Source organism: Oryx dammah, unplaced genomic scaffold (genome assembly GCF_014754425.2).
Source record: "Oryx dammah isolate SB20612 unplaced genomic scaffold, SCBI_Odam_1.1 HiC_scaffold_29, whole genome shotgun sequence".
Classification (NCBI taxonomy): Eukaryota; Metazoa; Chordata; class Mammalia; order Artiodactyla; family Bovidae; genus Oryx; species Oryx dammah.
In genome coordinates, this window is record NW_024070213.1 from 102,352,485 (window position 1) to 102,377,027 (window position 24,543).

The following is a 24,543-nucleotide window of genomic DNA, read 5'->3' on the forward strand; positions in this document are numbered from 1 at the left end:
GATACTGTTCACCTCCATGACTGCAGTTCCCAGGATCTCCTTCTGGAATCTTTACACCCCTGCTCCACTTGTTCTTACTAAGGTGCCTAACCCTGTGGTAATTCTACACTTTCCTTCTCTTAAAATCTGTACATTCACTAAAGGCTTACATAAATGAATGAAAAAAAAAGAAGCGCTACCTCAGTTCAGTTCAGTCGCTCAGTCGTGTCCCACTCTTTGCCACCCCATGGACTGCAGAATGCCAGGCCTCCCTGTTCATCACCAACTCCCAGAGTTTACCCAAACTCATGTCCATTGAGTTGGTGATGCCATCCAACCATCTCATCCTCTGTCATCCCCTTCTCCTCCCTCCTTCAGTCTTTCCCAGCATCAGGGTCTTTTCAAATGAGTCAGATTTTCGCATGAGGTGGCCAAAGTATTGGAGTTTCAGCTTCAACATCAGTACTTCCAATGTATACTCAGGACTGATTTTAAGGACTGACTGGTTGGATCTCCTTGCAGTCCAAGGGATTGTCAAGAGTCTTCTCCAACACCACAGTTCAAAAGCATCAATTCTTCAGTGCTCAGATTTCTTTATAGTCCAACTCTCACATCCATACATGACTACTGGAAAACCATAGCCTTGACTCGATGGACCTTTGCTGGCAAAGTAATGTCTCTGCTTTTTAATATGCTGTCTAGCTTGGTCATAGTTTTTCTTCCAAGGAGCAAGCTTCTTTGAATTTCACGGCTGCAGTCACCATCTGCAGTGATTTTGGAGCCCCCCAAAATAGTCTCCCACTGTTTCCACTGTTTCCCCATCTATTTGCCATGAAGTGATGGGACCAGATGCCATGATCTTAGTTTTCTGAATGTTGAGCTTTAAGCCAACTTTTTCACTCTCCTTTTTCACTTTCAAGAGGCTTTTTAGTTCCTCTTCACTTTCTGCCATAAGGGTGGTGTCATCTGCATATCTGAGGTTATTGATATTTCTCCCAGCAATCTTGATTCCAGCTTGTGCTTCATCCAGCCCAGCATTTCTCATGATGTACTCTGCATAGAAGTTAAATAAGCAGGTTGACAATACTCAGCCTTAACGTACTCCTTTTCCTATTTGGAACCATTCTGCTGTTCCATGTCCAATTCTAACTGTTGCTTCCTGACCTGCATACAGAGTTCTCAGCAGGCAGGTAGGTGGTCTGGTATTCCCATCTCTAAGAATTTTCCACAATTTATTGTGATCCACACAGTCAAAGGCTTTGGCATAGTCAATAAAGCAGAAATAGATGTTTTTCTGGAACTCTCTTGCTTTTTTGATGATCCAGCAATTTGATCTCTGGTCCCTCTGCCTTTTCTAAAACCAGCTTGAACATCTGGAAGTTCATGGTTCACGTACTGTTGAAGTCTGGCTTGGAGAATTTTGAGCCTTACTTTACTAGTGTGTGAGATGAGTGCAATTGTGTGGTAGTTTGAGCATTCTTTGGCATTACCTTTCTTAGGCATTGGAATGAAAACTGACCTTTTCCAGTCCTGTGGCCACTGCTGAGTTTTCCAAATTTGCTGGCATATTGAGTGCAGCACTTTCATAGCATCATCTTTTAGGATTTGAAATAGCTCAACTGGAATTCCATTACCTCTAGCTTTATTCTTAGTGATGCTTCCTAGGGCCCACTTGACTTCACATTCCAGGATGTCTGGCTCTAGCTGAGTGATCACACCATCATGATTACCTGGGTCATGAAGATCTTTTTTGTACAGTTCTTCTGTGTATTCTTGCCACCTCTTCTTAATATCTTCTGCTTCTGTTAGGTCCCTACCATTTCTGTCCTTTATTGAGCCCATCTTTGCAAGAAATGTTCCCTTGGTATCTCTAATTTTCTCAAAGAATTCTCTCATTTTTCCCATTCTATTGTTTGGGGGAAAAAAAAGAACAAACCCAGCTAGATCTGGGTTTAAATATCTATTCTGCCATTGAACTAACTGTGTGACTTTTTGTAATATATTTTTTTCTTTGGGCATCACCTGTGTCTAATTGATAATTTAGGAAAATCACCTCATTAATTAGTTGAGAAGATTAAATAAGCTATTTTAAAGCCCCCCAGTGCTTAGTGGGAAACTCAATACCAACTTTCTCATTGGCTTCAAGACATAAATTAGTACCAATCATTTTTTTTTGCATTTGTGATAGGTGTCACACATCAGTGTAAATGTGTGAGGAGGGGAATCCTGGTAGTATAAAAAAGGTCTTCCTGGTACTACCATAAACTATCCCTGGAATCATACAGAAAACTTTGTTTCCCATAGATACGTCTAATCCTGATTATGGAAAACATAGCTCTACTTATTTTCTTAAATTCTTCTCAGTTGTTATTGGTATTATTTGTACTACATTTCAATTTATATATCATATATATATGATATATATCAACATAAATATTTGCTTGTCATCAACATGTGAAGTAAAAGCAAATTTTGCAAGATGTTTTGTAAGATTTTTATTGTAACTCTTTTTAGCTTTTCCTGTGAGGCATCTATCAGAGTGTTTATCCATGTCAGAGAAAGGGCATGCAGAAAAGCAAATCTAATTTAGTTTTTTCTTAAAAAAAAAAAATAATAAAGGTAGGTTTGGAAGAGACTGAGAAACAGCTGTCTTGGCTGCATTAAAAGCTGAGGATTAGTAGCAATGTTCTGACTTGAAATTTAGGTCTTGTGATTTCTTTCCAGGAGATTTTTCACTGCATGAGAAACCTGTCTACAATGGCCTTATTATTTAATTAATTCTTAATTGGATATAAACCGTCAAAATCTGAGGGATTGTTGGAAGGCCTAAAAGTGCACAAAGTTTTCTTTTTTTTAAAATTGTAATATCAATCACCTAGAAGAGGGAAATGTCCTTCGCCAAAACACTAAACCTTTGCAGCATAATTAACGTTCATTTTGCATTTCTTTCAAATTTTAAAGTTTCAGGGACATAAAATTTAATCTGTAGAGTATATGCCCTGACTAGGGGAAGATTCAGCCATTTTCAAAAGTAGGCTAGGCTTTTGTGCTCAGTGATGTATATTTTAGGAATTCTCCACGTGGCTTCATTAGTATGTCTTCATTGCTAGGAGAGACGATTCAGGCTTCATCTCATAAGACCCCTTGGAAAGAAACAGGATGCTAAGGAACCTACATATGGTGAACACTGGCTCCCTTAAAAAGCCGTAATTTGGCCAGAATCCCTGAGCGCTATCAAGCCACCGTCTGATGGAGAAGCAAATGCCCGGAGTGTTTTCCTGTGCGAAAGATGTAAATGACCGGCTTGGAGAGAAAGCTAGGGCAAAGGGTTCTTTGGGTCACTCACTGCTTCCAGTCTGGTCGCCGACGTTCGGAGAACATTCAAAGGGTGTGAGGTAGGACCATTTCTATTGTTATCCCGGCTGAGACAAAGGCTGGGTGGTGGGGGTGGGGGGAAGGGGGCGGGCAAGTCGTGCCCATCCTCTCGGTTGCGTGGGTTGGGCAAGGACCGGAGGGATGGCAGGGCGGGATTTGTTTTGTTTTGCTTTGCAGCCGGCTTTCCCCGAGTCCATCCCGCCCCCGCCGGGAGCGCATCGAGGACGCGGCTAGGCAGCCGCAGCGGCCTCTGCGTCAGGAGGCGGCGGGGCGGGGAGGTGCGGCGCCCGGCCGGGCGACCTGCCTCGTGTCCCCTGGCGCCCGCAGCCTCCCCCTCCCTCTCAGCCTGTCGGCGGCCGCAGCTCGGGCGGGCCGGGCACGTGGGCGCCTCCGTCACACCCTCACTCACACACACATACACACCCGCGCGCACGCACCCGCGCGCCTGCATCCCGTGCTCTCTGCCTGGCCGCCACACAGGCGCTCACGAGTCGCTCCTGGCCGCGGCCCGCAGGGCAGCGACGCCCCTCCACCCAGACTCCGGGCCCGCCCTCGGCCAGCAGCGCCTGCTCTCCAGACGGCTCCTCGCACCCGCGGGTCACAGCCACCTGGCCCGACTCTCCGGCCACTGCTGCCACTGTCGGCACTTGGAAACAGCCCAGAGGCGCCCGGCCAAGGCACCCTGAGGGTGAGGACACACTCCTACCACTGAGGGCACGGTTTAGGGTGGGGCTCACCACTAGGCACCCTGGATCCCGGGACCCGGGAAGCAAGCGGAATTGATGCCTGGATGCTGGGAAGGATTCAGGAGGTGTCCGGGGGTGAGGGGAGGCAGGGCGGCTCCAAAGCCCCAGGAGAGCGAAGCTAGGCTCGGCGGGCGGGCGACCCTTCGGGCTCTGCGTCCTGCACCTGTGCACAGTCAGGGTGGAGAGTGGGGGCTAGGAGCGGCGCGTAACGGGGAAGCACATGGGTCGAAACGTGCCGCCATCCTTCCTTCCTTCTTGTGACCGCAGCATCCCCGAGAGACTAGTTGTTACCAAGTCAAATTAGGGCTGGCAGAAGGGTGGGGTCCGACTGGGCCAGTCGGAAAGTTGCGAGGGTCGGGCAGGAGCAGGGCGCTTCCAAGGTTCTAGGTGAGTTGGAAGCCGATCCTCGTGCGGGTGGGCGGGGGGCGGGGAGAGGAGCCAATCTCATTCCTCATTCGCTTTTGGGGGCTTTTGCAACTGCTGAAGGCGACTACCTAAGGCGGGGTGATTTCACGTGATCCCCGCTCCCTTTTGCCCGATGTATCCTGCGTTAAATGGTCCCAAAGTGGGGCCTTTCTCCCGCACCAGGCACGCGCGGCTCCCCAAGAAAAGCACAGCCTGTGGGTTTCTGCGCCTCCAGGAATTGGAGAGGGTGTTGGTGAGGGTGTCGGTGCTGGGATTTAAAGGAGAGGATGGGAAAGATTGGAAACCCAGACCGTTTATACGTTTCACGAACTCGGCGGGTTTGTGCGTGTCCTGGGCGAGAGGACCGTTTTGAGACTTTCCGTCGGAACGCGCCTTGCAAATATAAATGGATCAAAAACGTCCGACCTGTCCTGAGGACAGGTGTGACCCACCCGCTCTCAGAGGCCCCAGCGGCGGGAATCCTTTTCGGTTGAACAGAGAAGCGGCGTGCGTGGCGCGTTCACAGCGAGCGCGGAACCCGGGCTCGCGCTCTCTGGCGCTGAGCTCTCCGAGTTCCATTCTCTCACCTCGGGGAGAAACAGTGGAGTAGGACGAGGCGGGGTCCGCACTCGGCGCGGTGACGTCAGCAGTGTTTGGGTGCTTATGCAAATGAAGCTGCGACCATTCTCCGCGGACCTGCTGCTTCCCCTCCAGGTCTTAAAGGTACACCCAGGCTCTGGCTGCGCCGTTTGTTTGGTTCACTGCCCAGCAACAGGAGAGGACCGGAGGAGTTGCGTTCTGTGCTACGTTTAGGCTTTTTGTCTGACAGTTTTTAAAGCAATCTTATACCTGTCATGGCCTGGTTGTCGTCCCGGAACACAGGGAACAATGTGTTTGCTTTAAGAAATAGCATTTTCTGACGAATAACCCAATCGCCTAGTATCAGTTCTGCAAGAACCACACTCCAGCTTAAGTCTTCAACGCCTAGTATCGGGTTGGACTTGTAGTTGTTTAATAAATACTTGTTGATGGACTCGAGGGTGTGTGGATTTCTCTTACTAAATTTGGAGTATTCAACCAGCAAAATAGTCTTTTTTTGTATGTGAATATGAGTGACTTTTGCTTCTTACGTGATCAATGATCCATCTATATTGGTTAGCGTAAAATATATTATCAATATATTACTGAATTTTTTGACTTTGCCAACAAGTGAAAAGAGCACCATGCGTTCTTTTTTTTTTTTCCCCCAGAAAGACAGAAATTACGTGTTTTAAAAGGAAGACAACCTCATCGTTTGTTGACGTTTTCTTTTTCTGATTGCACGTTATATACTTGATTTGAGAATTACTTTGGTGACTCAGATGGTAAAGAATCTACCTACAATGCAGGAGACCCGGGTTCAATCCCTGGGTTGGCAGAGCCCTTGGAGAAGGGAATGAAAACACACTCCAGTATTCTTGCCTGGAGGATTCCATGGACAGAGGAGCCAGGTGGCTACAGTTGATGGGTGGCAAACAGTCTAACAGGACTGAGCGACTTTCACTTTATATTTCAATATATGTAACTCGTTACTGTATTTTAACAGTATTAAGAAAGGTATTTATGTTTCTAGGAAATAAGTGCTATGTCATCCAATAAATAAATCAGAAATACTGTCAGTCTAGTTCAAGTTGCTATAACAAATTACCATAAACTGAATGGCGTATAAATAAAAGAAATTTATTTATCACAGTTCTAGAGGCTAGTTCAAGATCAAGGTGCACCAGATTCCATATCTGGTGGGAGCCTGCTTCCTGGTACATAGAGGATGCTTTCTCACTGTGTTCTCACATGGTGAAGGGGCCAGTTAGTTCTCTAGAGGCTGTTATTAACCCCTAAAGGCTTCACCTCTTAATACCATCACATTGAGGTTAGAATTTCAACATATATGGGATGGAGGGAGGATTCAAACATTCAAACCATAGCAAATAGTAAAGAATTTTAAAATTGGATGATAGCTATTTGAGATACCAGTAATCAGGTGAGATGCCTTAGTTGTTATTGAAATTTTAAATTAAGTTAAAATAATTATTAAAACCTAAACTTCAAAAGCATTAGTTTACCCAGTGATCACAGTTCAAATTTTACTGGGTACATATTAGAAAATAGGCTTCCCCTGTCATAACATAAGACTTTTGTTTGAGATGACAATAAATTTGCATTCCTTTGAACTCTAGGGTTATCATACGGGTAATTAAAAAATCATTGACTTAGAATGATAGACCTGAGACTTTTGGTAATGAAAAGCACCACAAACTTTCACTTCTTAATTTACTTCTCAACTTCTTTTGAAGAGTTCTTTAACCCCTTTATTACTGCATACACATACATGATGGGCTGTGTTAATATATTCCTATGCAAAGTCGATTTTAAAATAGATTCTGAGCAGATGGCATTATTAACAAAATCCATGAGCGTAGTCGCATGTGTGGTTCAAGGTTACATAGCAGGAATCCTTAGGTTTATTTCCAGTTTTGCCTGTAACGTAAGTCCTAATTACTCTTGTGGATATATTGAGTAAATAATTTTTAATAAACAAATTTATCTGCTTATCCATTAACTTTGACCAGTAATACTTGTTTCATATTTCTTGCTGAACTGCAAGCCCTAGAGTATGGTGCAAGGTAGTTTTAAACGCACAGTACCAGCTGATCTACTGGGCTTTCCAAGTGACTCAGTGGTAAAGAATCCACCTGCCACTGCGGGAGACACAGGAGACGGAGGTTCAACCCCTGGGCTGGGAAGATCCCCTGGAGGAGGGCCTGGCAGCCCACTTCAGTCTTTTTGCCTGGAGAACCCCGTGGATAGAGGAGCTTGTCAGTCTGAAGTCTGTAAGGTAACAAAAAATTGGACACAACTTAGCGACTGAGCGCCCACACAGGCATGCTACTTGATATAGGATACAACTGTTTTCAGTTTTGAAGGTCAGTTTATTTACTTGGGGTATGATCAACCTAGATAGCATATTCAAAAGCAGAGACATTACTTTGGCGAATAAGGTCCATCTAGTCAAGGCTATGGTTTTTCCAGTGGTCATGTATGGTTGTGAGAGTTGGACTATGAAGAAGGCTGAGCGCCGAAGAATTGATGCTTTTGAACTGTGGCGTTGGAGAAGACTCTTGAAAGTCCCTTGGACTGCAAGGAGATCCAACCAGTCCATTCATGAAGGAGATCAGTCCTGGGATTTCTTTGGAAGGAATGATGCTAAAGCTGAAACTCCAGTACTTTGGCCACCTCATGAGAAGAGTTGACTCATTGGAAAAAACTCTGATGCTGGGAGGGACTGGGGGCAGGAGGAGAAGGGGACGACCGAGGATGAGATGGCTGGATGGCATCACCGACTCGATGGACGTGAGTCTGAGTGAACTCCGGGAGTTGGTGATGGACAGGGAGGCCTGGCTTGCTGTGGTTCACAGGGTCGCAGAGAGTTGGACACGACTGAGTGACTGAACTGAACTGAATGTGTCCTTATATCCTTTCACAGAAGATTAATTGATGGCCATCTTTGAATAGACTGTTTAACTTGGAAGCTTTTTCACTTGTCAGATTGGCAAAGATCAAAAAGATTACTCACTCTACTGAAGAAGACAGAGGGAACCAGGCTCTATGATACTTTGCTTTTGGTAGTGCAAGTTGAGACAGCTTTTATAAAGGGTAGATTGTTAATTTTTACTAAAATGATAAAAGCACATACCTTTTGATCAAGCAGTTCCACTTCTAGGAATTTATTCTACAGATACATAAATATCAGATACGTAAAGTGAGTTGCTTGACTATTTGAAGCAAACTTTCAGAAATAACCTGTATATGACATTCTCATCCCATGATCTATCATATAATCATTAAAAAACATACACAAAATACACAAAATAAGCTGTTGTATTGAGAGCAAAAGTTTTAAAAGATCTTTAAAGTGAAAAATCAAGATGCAGAATAATACATATAGCATATAGTAATAGTGATGTAAAAAGGAAAACATGGGTAGATGGAAAGTAAACACATAGTAGCTTGAATGTACATATTAACTTGATTATATGCCAAATATCTGTGGAGGAATTTGGTGACATAGAAAGATAGGGCTGGGGCTAGATGTGCTCTGAAAAAAGAGTGGGAAGACATTTTTCACTCTGCCTACCATTTGACTGTGTTCAGTCAGTTCACTTCAGTTCAGTCGCTTGGTCATGTTCAACTCTTTGCAGTCCCATGGACGCCAGGGTTCCCTGTCCGTCACCAACTCCTGGAGCTTGCTCAAACTTATGTCCATTGAGTTGGTGATGCCATCCAGCCACTCATCCTCTGTCTTCCCCTTCTCCTACAGAGTTCAATCATTCCCCCAGCATCAGGGTCTTTTGAAATGAGTCGGCTCTTCACATCAGGTGGTCAAAGTATTGGAGTTTCAGCTTCAGCATCAGTCTTTCCAGCGAATATTCAGGACTGATTTCCTTTAAGATGGACTGGCTGAACCTCCTTGTAGGCCAAGGGACCCTCAAGAGTCTTCTCCAACACCACAGTTCAGAAGCATCAATTCTTCGGTGCTCAGCTTTCTTTATAGTCCAACTCTCACATCCATACATGACTACTGGAAAAACCATGGTTTTGACTAGATGGACCTTTGTTGGCAAAGTAATGTCTCTGCTTTTTAATATGCTGTCTAGGTTGTCATAACTTTTCTTCCAAGGAGCAAGCGTCTTTTAATTTCATGGCTGTGGTCAACATCTGTGGTGATTTTCGAACCCCCCCCAAAATAAAGTCTCTCACTGTTTTCATTGTTTCCCCATCTATTTGCCATGAAGTGATGGGACTAGATGCCATGATCTTAGTTTTCTGAATGTTGAGTTTCAAGCCAACTTTTTTACTCTCCTCCGTCACTTTCATCAAAAGGCTCTTTAGTTCTTCTCTTTCTGCCATAAGGGTGGTGTCATCTGCATATCTGAGGTTATTGATATTTCTCCTGGCAATCTTGATTCCAGCTTGTGCTTCATCCAGCCCAGCATTTCTTATGATGTACTCTGCATATAAGTTAAATAAGCAGGGTGACAATATACAGCCTTGATGTACACCTTTCCCAAATTTGAACCAGTCTGTTGTCCCATGTCCAGTTCTGGTGCTTCTTGACCTGCATACAGATTTCTCAGAAGGCTGGTCAGGTGGTCTGTTATTCCCATCTCTTTACGAATTTTTCAGTTTGTTGTGATCCACACAGTCAGGCTTTGGCATAGTCAGTGGGATTATACCTTGGAAGTGACAAATAGATTCAAAGGATTAGATCTGATAGAGTGCCTGTAGAAGTATGGACGGAGGTTTGTGACATTGTACAGGAGACAGTGATCAAGACCATCCCCAAGAAAAAGAAATGCAAAAAAGCAAAATGGTTTACTGTGTTACTTATTCTAAATATAGATTTTAAAATATTCTTAAGTGAAGCCAGTAGAAAATAAAAGATCTTTTGGGAAAACAGTATCCAGGCATCAGATGCCATCACATGAGTAAGGTATAAAAGTCAATGGGTATTTTGACTCTGATGGACGTGAGTCTGAGTGAACTCCGGGAGTTGGTGATGGACAGGGAGGCCTGGCGTGCTGCGATTCATGGGGTCGCAAAGAGTCGGACACGACTGAGTGACTGAACTGAACTGAAATCTAAAGAAGTTTCCTATATTCAGTATCCTTAGTAATAAAATTGTATTAGGGCAGCACATGGGATTTAATGGATTCACTAAAATTAACCAGTTATATCAGCATGCTGCTAAGTCGCTTCAGTCGTGTCCAACTCTGTGTGATTCATATTTTAGGGAGTTGACAGGTATTTTTAAGGGAAAAATTGAGATGGTTGTTAAATAATTATATAAGATAATAGACATTTGTAAGAAATAATACAGAGAGTCCTTCTGTGCCCTTTATACAGTTCTATGCAAGTGTAACATTTTGCAAAACTATACTACAAATCATAATTAGAATATTGTCCTTGATAAAGCAGCATGCAGGATAATTCTATCACTGTAAGGATCCCTGTGTGGCCCTTTCATAAGCACAACCACGTCTTTCCTGTCCCCAACCTCTCCTTAAATTGTGGTAATCACTAATCTATTATTCATGTTTGTTGTCTTGTCTTTTCAAGAATGTTGTGTAAGTAGAATCATATAGTATGCAACCTTTTGGGATTGGCTTCTTCCATTCAGCATAATTGTCTGTAGATTTATCTAAGATGTTGTGTGTATTGGTAGTTTCTTTTTTATTTTTCTGACTAGTATTCTCTGGTATGGATTTACCAGTTTCTTTAATCATTCACTCTTTGAATGACATCTGAGTTGTTGCAGTTTAGGGCTGTTATGAATAAAGCTGCTATAGACAGTTGTTTATAGATTTTATGGAACCGAACTTTACCTTTCTGCAGGATAAATGCCCAGGAGGGCAACTGCTGGGATATATGGTAGTTGCATACATTGTTTTCTGGAAAGCTGCACCATGTTACATTCGCACTCCCCAGATATGAAGGATCCATTTGCTCTGTATCTTTGTCAGAATTTGGTTGTCACTCTATTTTACCCATCCCAATCTGGGCAGTGACATTGCATTGTAGTTTTAGTTACCATTTCCTAATGGTAACTGATAATGGCAAACCACATTCCTTGTGTTCATTTGCATCCATACATCATATTCAGTGAAATGTCCCTTCATACATCATGTTCAGTGACATGTTCCTTCATATCCCTTGTCTGTTTTCTGAATAATTTTTAATTGATGAGTTTTATGAGTTCTTATAGATCCTAAATACTGTTTTCTTTCCCCCTTGGGGTCATGGTTTGCAAATATTTTAGCTTTGCAAAATAAGTCTTTAGCTTATTTTTTCATCCAATTAATAGATTCTTTAACTGAGCAGATTAAAAAATTTTGAAGTCCATTTTACTAAAATTTTTGCTTTGATGGAGTCTGCTTTTGGTGTCATGTCTAAGAACTCTTTGCTTAGCTCTATACTTCAAACATCTTCTCTGATGATTTTTTTTTAAGTTTTATAGTTTGATGTTTTGCATTTAACTCCATGATTCACTTTGAGCTAGTTTTTGTATTCGGGTAATTAAGATCTGTCTTTCAAGGCTAATATTTAAATGGTGGTTAAAAGAAAATCACTGCATGGGTTTAAAAACCTAAACCACACCCTATTTACACAGGTATAACCCCATTGTGAATAGTTCCTTGGAAAATATTTTAAATTTAGTTAAGTATTTTTACTTTCAGTTAAATTCAGTGACTATTCAGTTTATCTCCCCCATTTGGCAGTTATCAATTGCTACATATGCTACATCTGGAAGTTCAGGGTTCATGTATTGCTGAAGCCTGGCTTGGAGAATTTTGAGCATTACTCTACTAGCATGTGAGATGAGTGCAATTGCGCAGTAGTTTGAGCATTCTTTGGCATTGCCTTTCTTTGGGATTGGAATGAAAACTGACTTTTTCCAGTCCTGTGGCCACTGCTGAGTTTTCCAAATTTGCTGGTATATTGAGTGCAGCACTTTCACAGCATCATCTTTCAGGATTTGAAATAGCTCAACTGGAATTCCATCACCTCCACTAGCTTTGTTCGTAGTGATGCTTTCTAAGGCCCACTTGACTTCACATTCCAGTATGTCTGGCTCTAGGTGAGTGATCACACCATTGTGATAATCTGGGCTGTGAAGATCTTTTTTGTACAGTTCTTCTGTGTATTCTTGTCACCTCTTCTTAATATCTTCTGCTTCTGTTAGGTCCAGACTATTTCTGTCCTTTATCAAGCCCATCTTTGCAAGAAATGTTCCCTTGGTATCTCTAATTTTTTTGAAGAGATATCTAGTCTTTCCCATTCTGTTCTTTTCCTCTATTTCTTTGCACTGATATCTGAGGAAGGCTTTCTTATCTCTCCTTGCTATTCTTTGGAACTCTGCATTCAGATGCTTATATCTTTCCTTTTCTCCTTTGCTTTTCACTTCTCTTCTTTTCACAGCTATTTGTAAGGCCTCCTCCTTTTGCATTTCTTTTCCACAGGGATGGTTTTAATCTGTCTCCTGTACAATGTCACGAACCTCTGTCCATAGTTCATCAGGCACTCTATCTATCAGATCTAGTCCCTTAAATCTATTTCTCACTTCCACTGTATAATCATAAGGGATTTGATTGAGGTCATACCTGAATGGTCTAGTGGTTTTCCCTACTTTCTTCAGTTTAAGTCTGAATTTGGCAATAAGGAGTTCAGATGTTCAAGTGGTTTTAAAAAAGGCAGAGGAACCAGAGATCAAAATGCAATATCCGCTGGATCATGGAAAAAGCAAGAGAGGTCCAGAAAAACATCTATTTCTGCTTTATTGACTATGCCAAAGCCTTTGACTGGGTAGGTCACAATAAACTGTGGAAAATTCTGAAAGAGATGGGAGTAGCGGACCACCTGACCTGCCTCTTGAGAAATCTGTATACAGGTCAGGAAGCAACATTTAGAACTGGACATGGAACAACAGACTGGTTCCAAATCCAGAAAGGAGTATGTCAAGGCTGTGTATTGTCAGCCTGCTTATTTAACTTATATGCAGAGTACATCATGAGAAACGCCGGGCTGGATGAAGCACAGGCTGGAATCAAGATTGCCAGCAGAAATATCAATAACCTCAGATATGCAGATGACACCACCCTTATGGCAGAAAGTGAAGAGGAACTAAAAAGCCTCTTGATGAAAGTGGAAATGGAGAGCGAAAAAGTTGGCTTAAAGCTCAACATTCAGAAAACAAAGATCATGGCATCTGGTCCCATCACTTCATGGGAAATAGATGGGGAAACAGTGGGAACAGTGTCAGACTTTATTTTTTTGGGCTCCAAAATCACTGCAGATGGTGACTGCAGCCATGAGATTAAAAGACGCCTACTCCTTGGAAGGAAAGTTATGACCAACCTAGATAGTATATTAAAAAGCAGAGACATTACTTTGCCAACAAAGGTCCATTGGACTTTTGTTGGACTTCACAGTTGGACTGTGAAGAAAGTTGAGCGAAAGTTGAGCGCCGAAGAATTGATACTTTTGAACTGTGGTGTTGGAGAGACTCTTGAGAGTCCCTTGGACTGCAAAGAGATCCAACCAGTCCATTCTAAAGGAGATCAGTCCTGGGTGTTCATTGGAAGGACTGATGTTGAAGATGAAACTCCAATACTTTGGCGACCTCATGGGAAGAATTGACTCATTGGAAAAGACCCTGATGCTGGGAGGAATTGGGGGCAGGAAGAGAAGTGCTGGACAGAGGATGAGATGGCTGGATGGCATCACTGACTAAATGGACATGAGTTTGGGTAAACGCCTGGAGTTGGTGATGGACAGGGAGGCCTGGTGTGCTGCGATTCATGGGGTCATAAATCGTTGGACATGTCTGAGCAACTGAACTGAATTGAACATATGCTACATAGCTAACTATCCTTTGTTATTTTTATTTTTTTAAGTAGGTTTGATTCAATATTTTATGGAAGCTTTCACCTTCTGTTACCTTCCTGGGATTGTAGTGACTTGAAACAATAATGTTTTATCTTTTCTCATTATTCTCTATGTTTGTTGGGCTCAGCTAGCTGCTTCATCTGTTCTAGTTGATATTAACTGGCAATTTAACTTTGACTAGAATGCCAGAATCTTGGTTCTCCTGCCTGTGGGTTTAGCTCAGATGGCTGATACAATCCGTGACTGATTGAATTAATCTTTCTCTCTCTCTCCATGTGGGATTTCTAACAGGGCAGATGGACTTTTTAGTATTGAGTCTGGCTTCCAAGAAGTCAAAGCAGAAATTGCCAGGTTTCTTTAGGCCTAGCTTTGTAACTAGCATAGGGTCACTGCTGCATTCTAATGGTCAAAGTAAGTTCAAGCGCAGCCCAGAATTAAAAGAAGGAAATAGACTCCATCTTTTAACAAAATGAGCAACAGGGATAATACAGCATTTGAGAAATTCTTAATGTTTGTTTTTGTTTTCTGTTATAGGAAATATCTAAGATCATACTTGACATTCTAGGATGATGACAATAAAACATGTTAAATGCTTTCAAATTCATTTTTTCCATAAAGCACAAAAATGCAAATATATAAATAAATGTAGTACAATAATATGCCTCTTGTTTTTTTCAGTTGCTAAGTCATGTCTGACTCTTTGCAACCCCTCTTTACAGCATGCCAGTTTCCCCTGTGCTTCACTATTTCCCAGAGTTCACTCAGATTCATGTCCATTGAGTCAGTGATGCTATTTAACCGTCTCATCCTCTCCTGCCCCTTTATCCTATTGCCTTCAATCTTTCCCCCCATCAGGGTCTTCCAGTGAGTCAACTCTTTGCATCAGGTAGTCAGATTATTGGAGCTACAGCTTCAGCATCAGTCCTTCCAGTGAACACTCAGGGTTGATTTCCTTTAGGATTGACTGTGTGAAAGTCGCCCAGTCGTGTCCAACTTTTTATGACCCCATGGACTGTAGCCCGCCAGGCTCCTCTGTCCCTGGGATTCTCCAGGCAAGAACACTGGAGTGGGTTGCCATTTCCTTCTCCAGTTAGGATTGACTGCTTTGTGCCTATAGTAGGCTACTAATAACTCCTAAAAATATGTCTACCTCTTAATTCCTGGTGCTTGTGAATGTTACCGTAACTGGAAAAAGAGTCATTGCAGAAATTATCTTTAGATGAAAAGATTATCCCCAAATGTCTAGATGGGCCCTGCATGCCTTGCCATTACCAATGTCCTTATCTGAAAGAAGCAGAAGGAGATTAGACACACACAGAAGAGGAGGAGACACTCTGAGCATGAAGCTGTACATTGGAGTGGTATGGCTGTGAGTGAAGTGACAAAGGCTGCCCCAGAAGTTAGAAGAGGCCAGGGACAGATTTTCCCCCTAGAGCCTCCTGAGGGAGCGCAGGCCTGCCAACACCTTGATTTTGGCTCATTGAAGCTGATTTTGAATCTCTGGCTTCCAAAAGCTTTGAATTAGATTTCTGTTGTTTCAAGCCATGACATTTGAATTTGTTACAGAAGCCGCAGGAAATGAATACAGTGTCTAAATCTGAGGTGTCCTGACTATATTAATAAAAGTTTACATGTTCAAAAGACTTTTGCATATTTTTAAAATGTTTAAAAGACTTTTTGAAAGAGTTAAGTAAGATATACGATCTGTGCTTGGTTCATGGAAGTCAACAGAAATACATTTCAGTTTCTAGAAATCACTTTACAATTAACTTTGAAGTAATTGTAGGCTCACGGGAAGGTGCAAAGGGGAGTCCTGTGTATCCTTCTCCTGGCCTCCCCACTTTATAATCTTATATAAAAGAAGAGTATAATATCAAAACAGCATATTGACACTGGTATAATTCACAGAGCTTTTCCAGATTACACAGCCCTTTTTTTCTATATGTGTGTGTATGTATGTGTAGTTCTTTGAAGTTTTATCTCATGTATATCTTCATGTGACCCTTATCACAGTGAAGACACTAAATGGTACCATCTCACAAGATTCCCTTGTGCTACTCTTTTATAGCACATCCACCTGTCCTTTCCCTACCGTAATTCCTGGGAACCCCTGTGGTTCATCTCTGTCATTATTTAATTTTACAAATGCTTTATAAATTGAATCATGAAATATGCATCCTTTTCATGTTTGCTCCCCCCACCATTTTACCCACTCTGGTATTCTTGCCTGGAGAATTCATGGACAGAAGAGCCTGGCAGGCTACAGTCCGTGGGGTCACAAAGAGCCGACATGACTGAGAGAATAATACTTTCACCACACCCCTCATTAAGCATCATTTGCTGGAAGTTCATCCAGGGTTTTGCATGTACCAATAGTTCTTTCCTTTTTATGGCTGATAGTTCATGATGTGGATGTACTCTGGTTTGTTTAACCATTCATCCATTGAAGGACACTGGGGTAGTTTTCTGTTTGGGGCCATTAGAAGGAAAGATTCTTATGAACATTTATATATAAGTTTCGGCTTGAAAATTTTTATTTATCTGGGATATACGCCTAAGAATACAAAATGGTAGTCACCGTGGTAATGCTATTATTAGTGCTAAAAGAAACTGGCAGCTTTTTTTTTTTAAGAGTAGCTATACTATTTTACATTTCTATTAGCAATGTATGATTGATCTAGTTTCTTTACATACTCACCAATTGTTGATGTCATCATGTATTTATTTATTTATGCCATTCTGATAGATATGTAATAGCCCACCTTTTGTGGTAAAACATATATTAACAAGTTTGTATTTCACTTGTAAAAATAGTCTCCTCCTTTTGATTGGTTCTGTGATTTTTGGTCATCTTCTTGTTTAATGCATATCTCAGATGCAAGTGCCTTCCTCTGACTTTAGGATTTTGCATGTTTTCACTGGAAATATTATTTAGTGTCTACTATAATTTCAAAAGATTTTGTAACAACAGTAGTTAAAAAGTCTTAAAAGATGGAGCAAGAATTTTGTTCTTTGTATAGTGAATTATATCTATTTTGAGTTAATTCTACAGTGAAATTTTTAGCAAGACTAATAAAGACAAAGGCAGAGAAAATACCTATTACCTATAACAGGGATGCAAATGATATAAGACTACAAATCCTATAGATGTTAAATAATTCTAGGGAATATTTTGAATCACTCTGTGTTGCCAGTAAATTTGACAATTTAGATAATATAGATTCTTTGAAAAACACAGCTAACTGAAACTAAAACAGTGACAAAAGAAAAGAAAACCTAAGTACGTGTATATCAATAAAATATATTGAATTTTTGATTTCAAATATTGCAAAAAAGAAAACTCCAGGTCTAGATGGTTTTATTGGTGAGTGCTGCAAATGTTTTAGGAAGAAGTGAAACTAATCCTACATATATTCTCTTAGAAAATATAAACTATTTCAAAACTCTTCTTTAGGGGTCCACGAAAAACAGAGAAGGAAAATATATTGCATAAGAAAAAATTTTTTACAGATCCTTTTTCCCATGAATATAGTTGAAAAATATCCTTACCAAAACATTAGCAATTTAATTCAATAATATATTAAAAAGGGTAATAAATCTAGACCAAGTTTGGTTTATCCTATAATGAAAGGTTTTAAATCAATTAATATAATACTTTACATGAACAGATTAAGAAGTTACGTGATTATCTTAATAAAAGCAGGAAAAAACAAAAACAGGAAAAAACAAAAAAATAAAAGCAGGAAAAAACAAAGTCAACAGTTATGCATGATTAAAAAAAAATCACTGAACTATGAATAAAAGAAACTTCTAAACAGTTAAAGGACCAAATGGAAAAAAAAGAAAATCCATCACTAACAGTGTAACTAACAGTAAAATATGAGTACTTCCCCACTAACATCAGGGCATAGATGAAGAAGTCTGCTCTTAACACTTCTGTTCAAAATTGTGGTAGATGTCCTAGCCAGAAAATAAGTCAAGACAAATTAAGATAAGCAATGAGAGAAAAACTATATTTACCAATGACATGTTTATAAAAATCCTAAATGATCTTTAAAAAATAAAAACTTGATTAGCATTATTGCAGGAAAGAAAGGGCTTCCCCAGTGACTCAGCAGCAAAGAACTTGCCTGCAATGCAGAAGCTGCAGGAAATGTGGGTTCCCTCCCTGGGTGGGCAGATCCCCTGGAGGAGGGCATGGCAACCCACTCCAGTATTCTTGCCCAGAGAATCCCACGGACAGAGGAGCCTGGTGGGCTGCAGAATCAAACACTACTGAAATGACTTAGCAGCAGCAGCAGCAGCAGCAGGATAGAAACCTTGTATTAAAAAAATCTTTTTTTTCTTTTTTCGTGGATAGAAATTAAAGCAGATACAAATAAATGGAATGCTATACTAGGATCATAGATTGGAAAGCTCAGTTTTTTAAGATGTCAGTTCAGTTCAGTTCAGTCGCTCAGTCATGTCCGACTCTTTGCGACCCCATGAATCACAGCACGCCAGGTCTCCCTGTCCATCACCATCTCCCGGAGTTCACTCAGACCCACGTCCATCGAGTCAGTGATGCCATCCAGCCATCTCTTCCTCGGTCGTCCCCTTCTCCTGCCCCCAATCTCTCCCAGCATCACAGTCTTTTCCAATGAGTCAACTCTTCCCATGAGGTGTCCAAAGTACTGGAGTTTCAGCTTTAGCATCATTCCTTCCAAAGAAACCCCAGGGTTGATCTCCTTCAGAATGGACTGGTTGGATCTCCTTGCAGTCCAAGGGACCCTCAAGAGTCTTCTCCAACACCACAGTTCAAAAGCATCAATTCTTTGACGCTAAGATGTCACTGTTCCCCAAATGGATCTGTAGACTCAGTCAATGTAAACCCATTCAAAATTCCAGCAGACTGTTTTTTGGAGTAGAAATTGACAGGCTGATTTCAGAATTTATGTGAAGGGGAAATGAAACAATCCTAAAAAAGGGAAAACATATTTAAAATTGTTAGGGCTGAGGACCACAAATTAAACACTTACTGTGTTGATTTTAAAAGGTTTTGCATCTTGTTTTAAGTGTTTAAAATAGATTTTTTTTCTGCAAAGTTACACATGAGGATATTAAACAATACAAAAACAGGAGAATGAGAAAAATGTAAAGATAAGTCCAAATTAAATACTGTAGCATTTCAAACGTTTTAATGTATAAGTCTTTACATAGAATAGATAAATGGTAATGATACACCCATTACATTTATAATGGGTGTATTATTTTAATAGGTATATTGTTTACATTTAAAATAGGTGATTTATAATAGTGTCTAATGAGATTTTGTGTTTGTTTGCAAGCTTCAGAAACTGATACTGGCTAAGAAAGAAAAAAAGAAATATTGCCAGAGTCATAGGGGCTCAAAGAAACAATGGGGTGCTTGGCAATAAGAAAGGAAAGGGCAAGAATGAAAACAGTTCTGAAAACCAGGAAGCAGGATCCATGACTACTGTAGTAGTTACAGCCTGGGCATAATGCCTTAGGAATTAAGTGAGATGCCAACTTTTTGATCTCTTTGTTCTTGTCCTCAAAATTCAAAATCCAGGGAAGGGAAATTTAAGTGGATAAATGTGGATTATTTTCCAAGTGATAGCAGTACTTCTGTCTTCCCTATACTCATACCTACTTTAGCGAATTCACTTTATTGCTCCTTTCATCAAAACCTGGAGTTTATTTACGCTCAAGTCATCCAGACTTAGCTGTGTAACTTGCTTTGGGCAGTGAGACATCAGCAATCATGACTCAAACAGGCTTTACTAGTGCTTGTGTGCTGAGCTTACCCCTTTTGGCTAGAGTGGGAACTCTGAGCTTGTCATGGGAACAGGTTGGAGCTCCACTTTTCGGAGAGGCCCTGTGTAGGAGGACCAGAGTGCACTGACTTATAGGTTTAGTAGCTCAGTCATGTCTGACTCGTTGTGACCCTATGGACTGTAGCCCGCCAGGCTCCTCTGTCCATAGGATTCTCCAGTCAAGAATGCTGGAGTGGGTTGCGATGCCCTCTTCCAGGGGATCTTCCCAACCCAGGGATCAAACCTAGGTCTCCCGCATTGCAGGCGGATTCTTTACCATCTGAGTCACCAGGGAAGCTGGACTTAGAGGCTACTTCCTGCCTCCTGCAGAATGTGATTTCGAACCTCTTAGATCACCCTCCTCCACTTGAGTTGAGAGGTGTCTACAGTGCAGAAGTGACACAAGTCAAGTGAAGCAAAGCAACTGACCATCTAAGCCTAGTGTAAATTGCTAACCCACAAAATCATGAGCAAATACAGTTTTTGTTTGTTAAGCTATTAAATTTTGAGGTAATTTACTATGCAGAGAGAGAAAACTGGTTTTTTTCCTTAAAAAAAAGTGGGTATAAAAATACCCGAAACATGTTGCATTTGCTTTGAACTCACATTAGCCTTAATAGAATAAACTTGTAATATAATACAAACATAAGAGGGACTATTATCATGGCAATAAAAGAAAACATACTGAGTACTCTCAATGTGTTGGCATTTATCCAAGCTCTTTATTATTAGCTAACTCAGTATTTCATCTAAGGTCATAAAACCATTAGTGATAGAGTTTGGATTTAAACTCAGTCTATTTCTATATCCTAGATGTAAATCTTTGGCACCAATACATGTTTTTTCATACCAGTAAAATTAATTCCTACATGATCCCATTAAAAGAAGTAAATAAGAAGGATTATATGGAACCATGAAGAGGTGCGGTCATTACTCACTTTTGGACCATGAATTTCATATTTACATTTTCTTTTTTTCTGGCCATGCCACACAGCATATGGGATCTTAGTTCCTTGACCGGGGATGGAACCGGTGTCCCCTGCATTGGAAGTGCAGAATCTTAACCACTGGACCACCAGTGAAATCCCTCATATTTAGACAGTATCCTAACTTGCTTTCTGCCATGAAAGTTGTAGACATTTCCAAACCTTTCTTTCTTTCTTTCTCCCATTTAAATTCCTGATTTTGTTAGATTATTTTTGGATTTTAATTTTTATCATATTTACATTTTTCTCCCTATATAATTCCAACGTTTGAACCTTATTTCCTTGTTTAAATTAATGTTTACTACTATTATTTAACATGGGTCTCTGTCCTGGTTGGCTAAGCTTCACGATCATGTAGCCTGTTCCTCTCCCTCCCCGGAGGGCTCATCAGATCTCTCATGGATTAGACTATTTGCCTGTGACATTTATAATTGAAATATAAAATACTTGAGTATGAAAACTGGAGAGGAAGTATTTTTTTCTCTTCACTTTTATAGAAGTGACTGAATATCCTGAGAAGTTTATTTCTCCTTTCTACTTCTGCTTGAAATCCCTAGGAGTTTTTATCTCAGTAACTTTTCAGTGTTGACACTTCTGCATTACTTTTTGAAATTATTATTATCTAAGCATCTGTTATTTCATCTTTTACTTTGTGTTTCATTAATTTTGTTTCCTGATATACTACATTTATTTTTTGCTTTTGTTTCCCTCTCAACTATTACCCCTGTATCCTCAACTATATCACTCTGTTTCTCTGTGAAACTCATTCATTCTTAGCAACTAATCTCATAATTACTTAGTAAATAATCTTACCTTTGAATAGGGAGATTTCTATCTTGTCATACTATGTGATAAAAAACTTAGTGTCGTGAAAGTGAAAATGGAGCATATATGGAGTGACTTGGAGCACTCTGCATCTTCAATTCAGATTTAATCTCTGGAAGAGTGGTTGTCAGGCTTCCCAAGTGGCGCTAGTGGTAAAGAGCCAGTGCAGGAGATGCAAGGGACTTGGGTTCCATCTCCCTGGGTTGGGAAGATCCCCTGGAGGAGGACATGGGAACCCACTCCAGTAATATTGCCTGGAAATTTCCATGGACAGAGGAGCCTGGTGGGCTACAGTCCATGGGGCTGCAAAGAATCGGACAGGACTGAGCATACACAGTGGTTGTTAAATTTTTTCAATAGTAAATATTTCAAGCTTTGCAATGCATTCAAAGTGATTCAGCTGTTGTAGCACAAAATTAGCCATAGGAGATATATAAATTTGTGGGCATGACTGTGCCAATAAAATTCTCTTTATGAAATCAGACAGTGGGCTGTATTGGACCCACAGGCAGTATTTTTGACCCAACTCTTTGACTATCTGTTGCTCCATTGTAGATAGCAGGCTCTATCTACAGGTAATGATGACAGCTAATACAGCTGCTTGGTACAGACAAAGAGCAGTCATGACAACTTGTTGCCCAGGTGACTCTCACAGCAGTGAGTGATGCTAATGTGGTAGAGTCTGTGCAGTTACTTGATTCTGGTTATCCTACTGCTCATGATACCAGTAGGATAGTGAGTGATACCTCTACTTTAGTAGTCGGATACCACTACTTTATCACTCACTACTTCATGTCCTTCCTGGACATTCCTGTTTTGAAGCAACAGTAATACACTTTTGGAGACAGTCAATTATATTTTCAAACCTTCATCTATGCCATACTTTTATGGACTAAGTTCTTCAGGCAAGCTTTTGGCATCCATAAAAGTTTTCTCTTTCAAAAAAGTTGGGTCTTAAAATTTTGAAATTTATTTGACTTACGAATTGTTGTCTCATATACTAAGTTTTTATAACTCCACTCAGAAATCCAATTTACTTGGGGCGAAAGGCAAAAAAAAAAAAAAAAAAAAAAAAGAAAAGAAAAAGAAAAGAAAAAAGAAACCAAATGTGTAATAATGCAAAATACTTGTAGTTATTATACAATGTAATTTGCCATACTTTCAGTTCATATAGTTGACAGATTAAACATTGAGAATGTGAGATTGGTAAGATTAAGTCATTCTCCAAGGATAGATTATGGCCTATTGAAGAAGAGATATACTTTCCCCCCAAAAAAACTCACTTGTTATTGTGGAAGTTTCAATGTTAACTGCAACCCCACCCCATATTATCCTCTAGTGATCCCTGTCCCATATTATCCTGTAGCAGTCCTTAAGAGGAGGAGGTAGGTAAGAAACAGTGAGAAAAGAGAGTATAAGTTATTTCACATGTGACGTTATTAATGTACTATCACTTTTGTTTTTGGTTATAATAGAAAAGGAACTGTAAATGCTTGCAAATAGATATATAATATTCCTTTTTAAGTTTTAAATTTTATAAAGTTTGCCTAAGATTATTGCATTATAAATCTGTATATGTAGTTAAGTATATTTTAGAAATTTAAAATATAAAATTGCATTTAAATTCTGTTTCCATTAGACACTGATTTTTTTCATAGAAAATATGAATTTTGGGTTGTTGTATAGGAATTTTGAAGTTAAACTTTGCCAAAAGATATACTATGTATAGCTGGTATGATTATCTGTTGGGCCATTCCCTTCTCCAGGGGATCTTCCTGACCCAGGGATCGAACCCAGGTCTCCTGCATTGCAGGCAGACGCTTTTACCCTTTGAGCCACCAGGGAAGCCCATATAAAAATCATGCAACAGTGTCTAAATATGTTATTTTTCTTTTTTTCTGCAAAGATGAGAAATATATAGAAGAAATACAGTTCTGAGATAACTAATTTGGGGGAGACTCATGAGTAACACTTTTTAAATATTTTTTCTTTATGAAGAAGAGTTTTAGTGTAATAGTACTTTAGACTTCAATACATTCCTTTCCTTTCTATTTTATGGAAAAAAAGCAAAAGGAATAATAGATAAATGTTTACTGAGGAAACTAAGTTGAGTCATATAACTGTGAGAAGTTATATAACTAAGTAAAAAGGTTAGGACACAACTGCAAACTTGTCAAATTAAAACAAATGCCCTTATCCTTGTATCAGTAAAGTTATTATGCCAACCATTTATCATTAGGTGATCCAAAAAATGTAGACCGTTAGACAATCTGTGTCTCACAGATTGCACTTTCTTATGTCAGGTTGTCTTTTTCCAGCAAAAATTACTTGGAAACAGCTTTTTTCAGCTTTCAATGATTGTATGTTTTCATTTATTGAACTAATACTTACTGAACTTTCAGTTCAGTTCAGTTCAGTCACTCAGTTGTGTCCGACTCTTTGGGACCCCATGAATTGCAGCGCGCCAGGCCTCCCTGTCCATCACCGTCTCCCAGAGTTTGCTCAAACTCACGTCCATTGAGTCAGTGATGCCATCCAGCCATCTCATCCTCTGTCGTCCCCTTTTTCTCCTGCCTCCTAACCCCTCCCAGCATCAGAGTCTTTTCCAATGAGTCAGCTCTTTGCATGAGGTGGCCAACGTACTGAAGTTTCAGCTTTAGCTTCATTCCTTCCAAAGAACACCCAGGGCTGATCTCCTTTAGAATGGACTTGTTGGATCTGAACTTTAGAGGGAAATAATGCAAATTAAACAGACATAATCCCTATCTTCATGAAACTCTTTCCTTGTTCAAACCTTGTTGGCCTTTTAAAAATAGTTAGCTTTAGAAGTTTTTCACTTATTCTAGAGATGTTTCTATTATTCAGAATATTTTGGGAATGCTTCTTCTTCAAGAATTTTCTTCACAGTCTTTCTCTTAATATTCACCA

At 40.3% G+C, this 24,543-nt stretch overlaps 1 protein-coding gene across 3 annotated transcripts in view; it reads left to right on the plus strand.

Annotated features, from left to right (window-relative positions):
* Positions 1–3,081: 3,081 nt before the first annotated feature.
* The window catches only part of SLC6A15 (solute carrier family 6 member 15), a 57,094-nt gene continuing 35,632 nt past the window's right edge, over positions 3,082–24,543 (plus strand). The window contains exon 1 of one of the 3 annotated variants that reach the window (XM_040234481.1): positions 3,082–3,374. The gene's annotated coding sequence lies outside the window, so the exon portion shown is untranslated. Of the gene's footprint in view, positions 3,375–3,623; positions 4,043–24,543 lie in introns of those variants that run through there. The other 2 variants (XM_040234482.1, XM_040234480.1) reach the window with 2 other exon arrangements.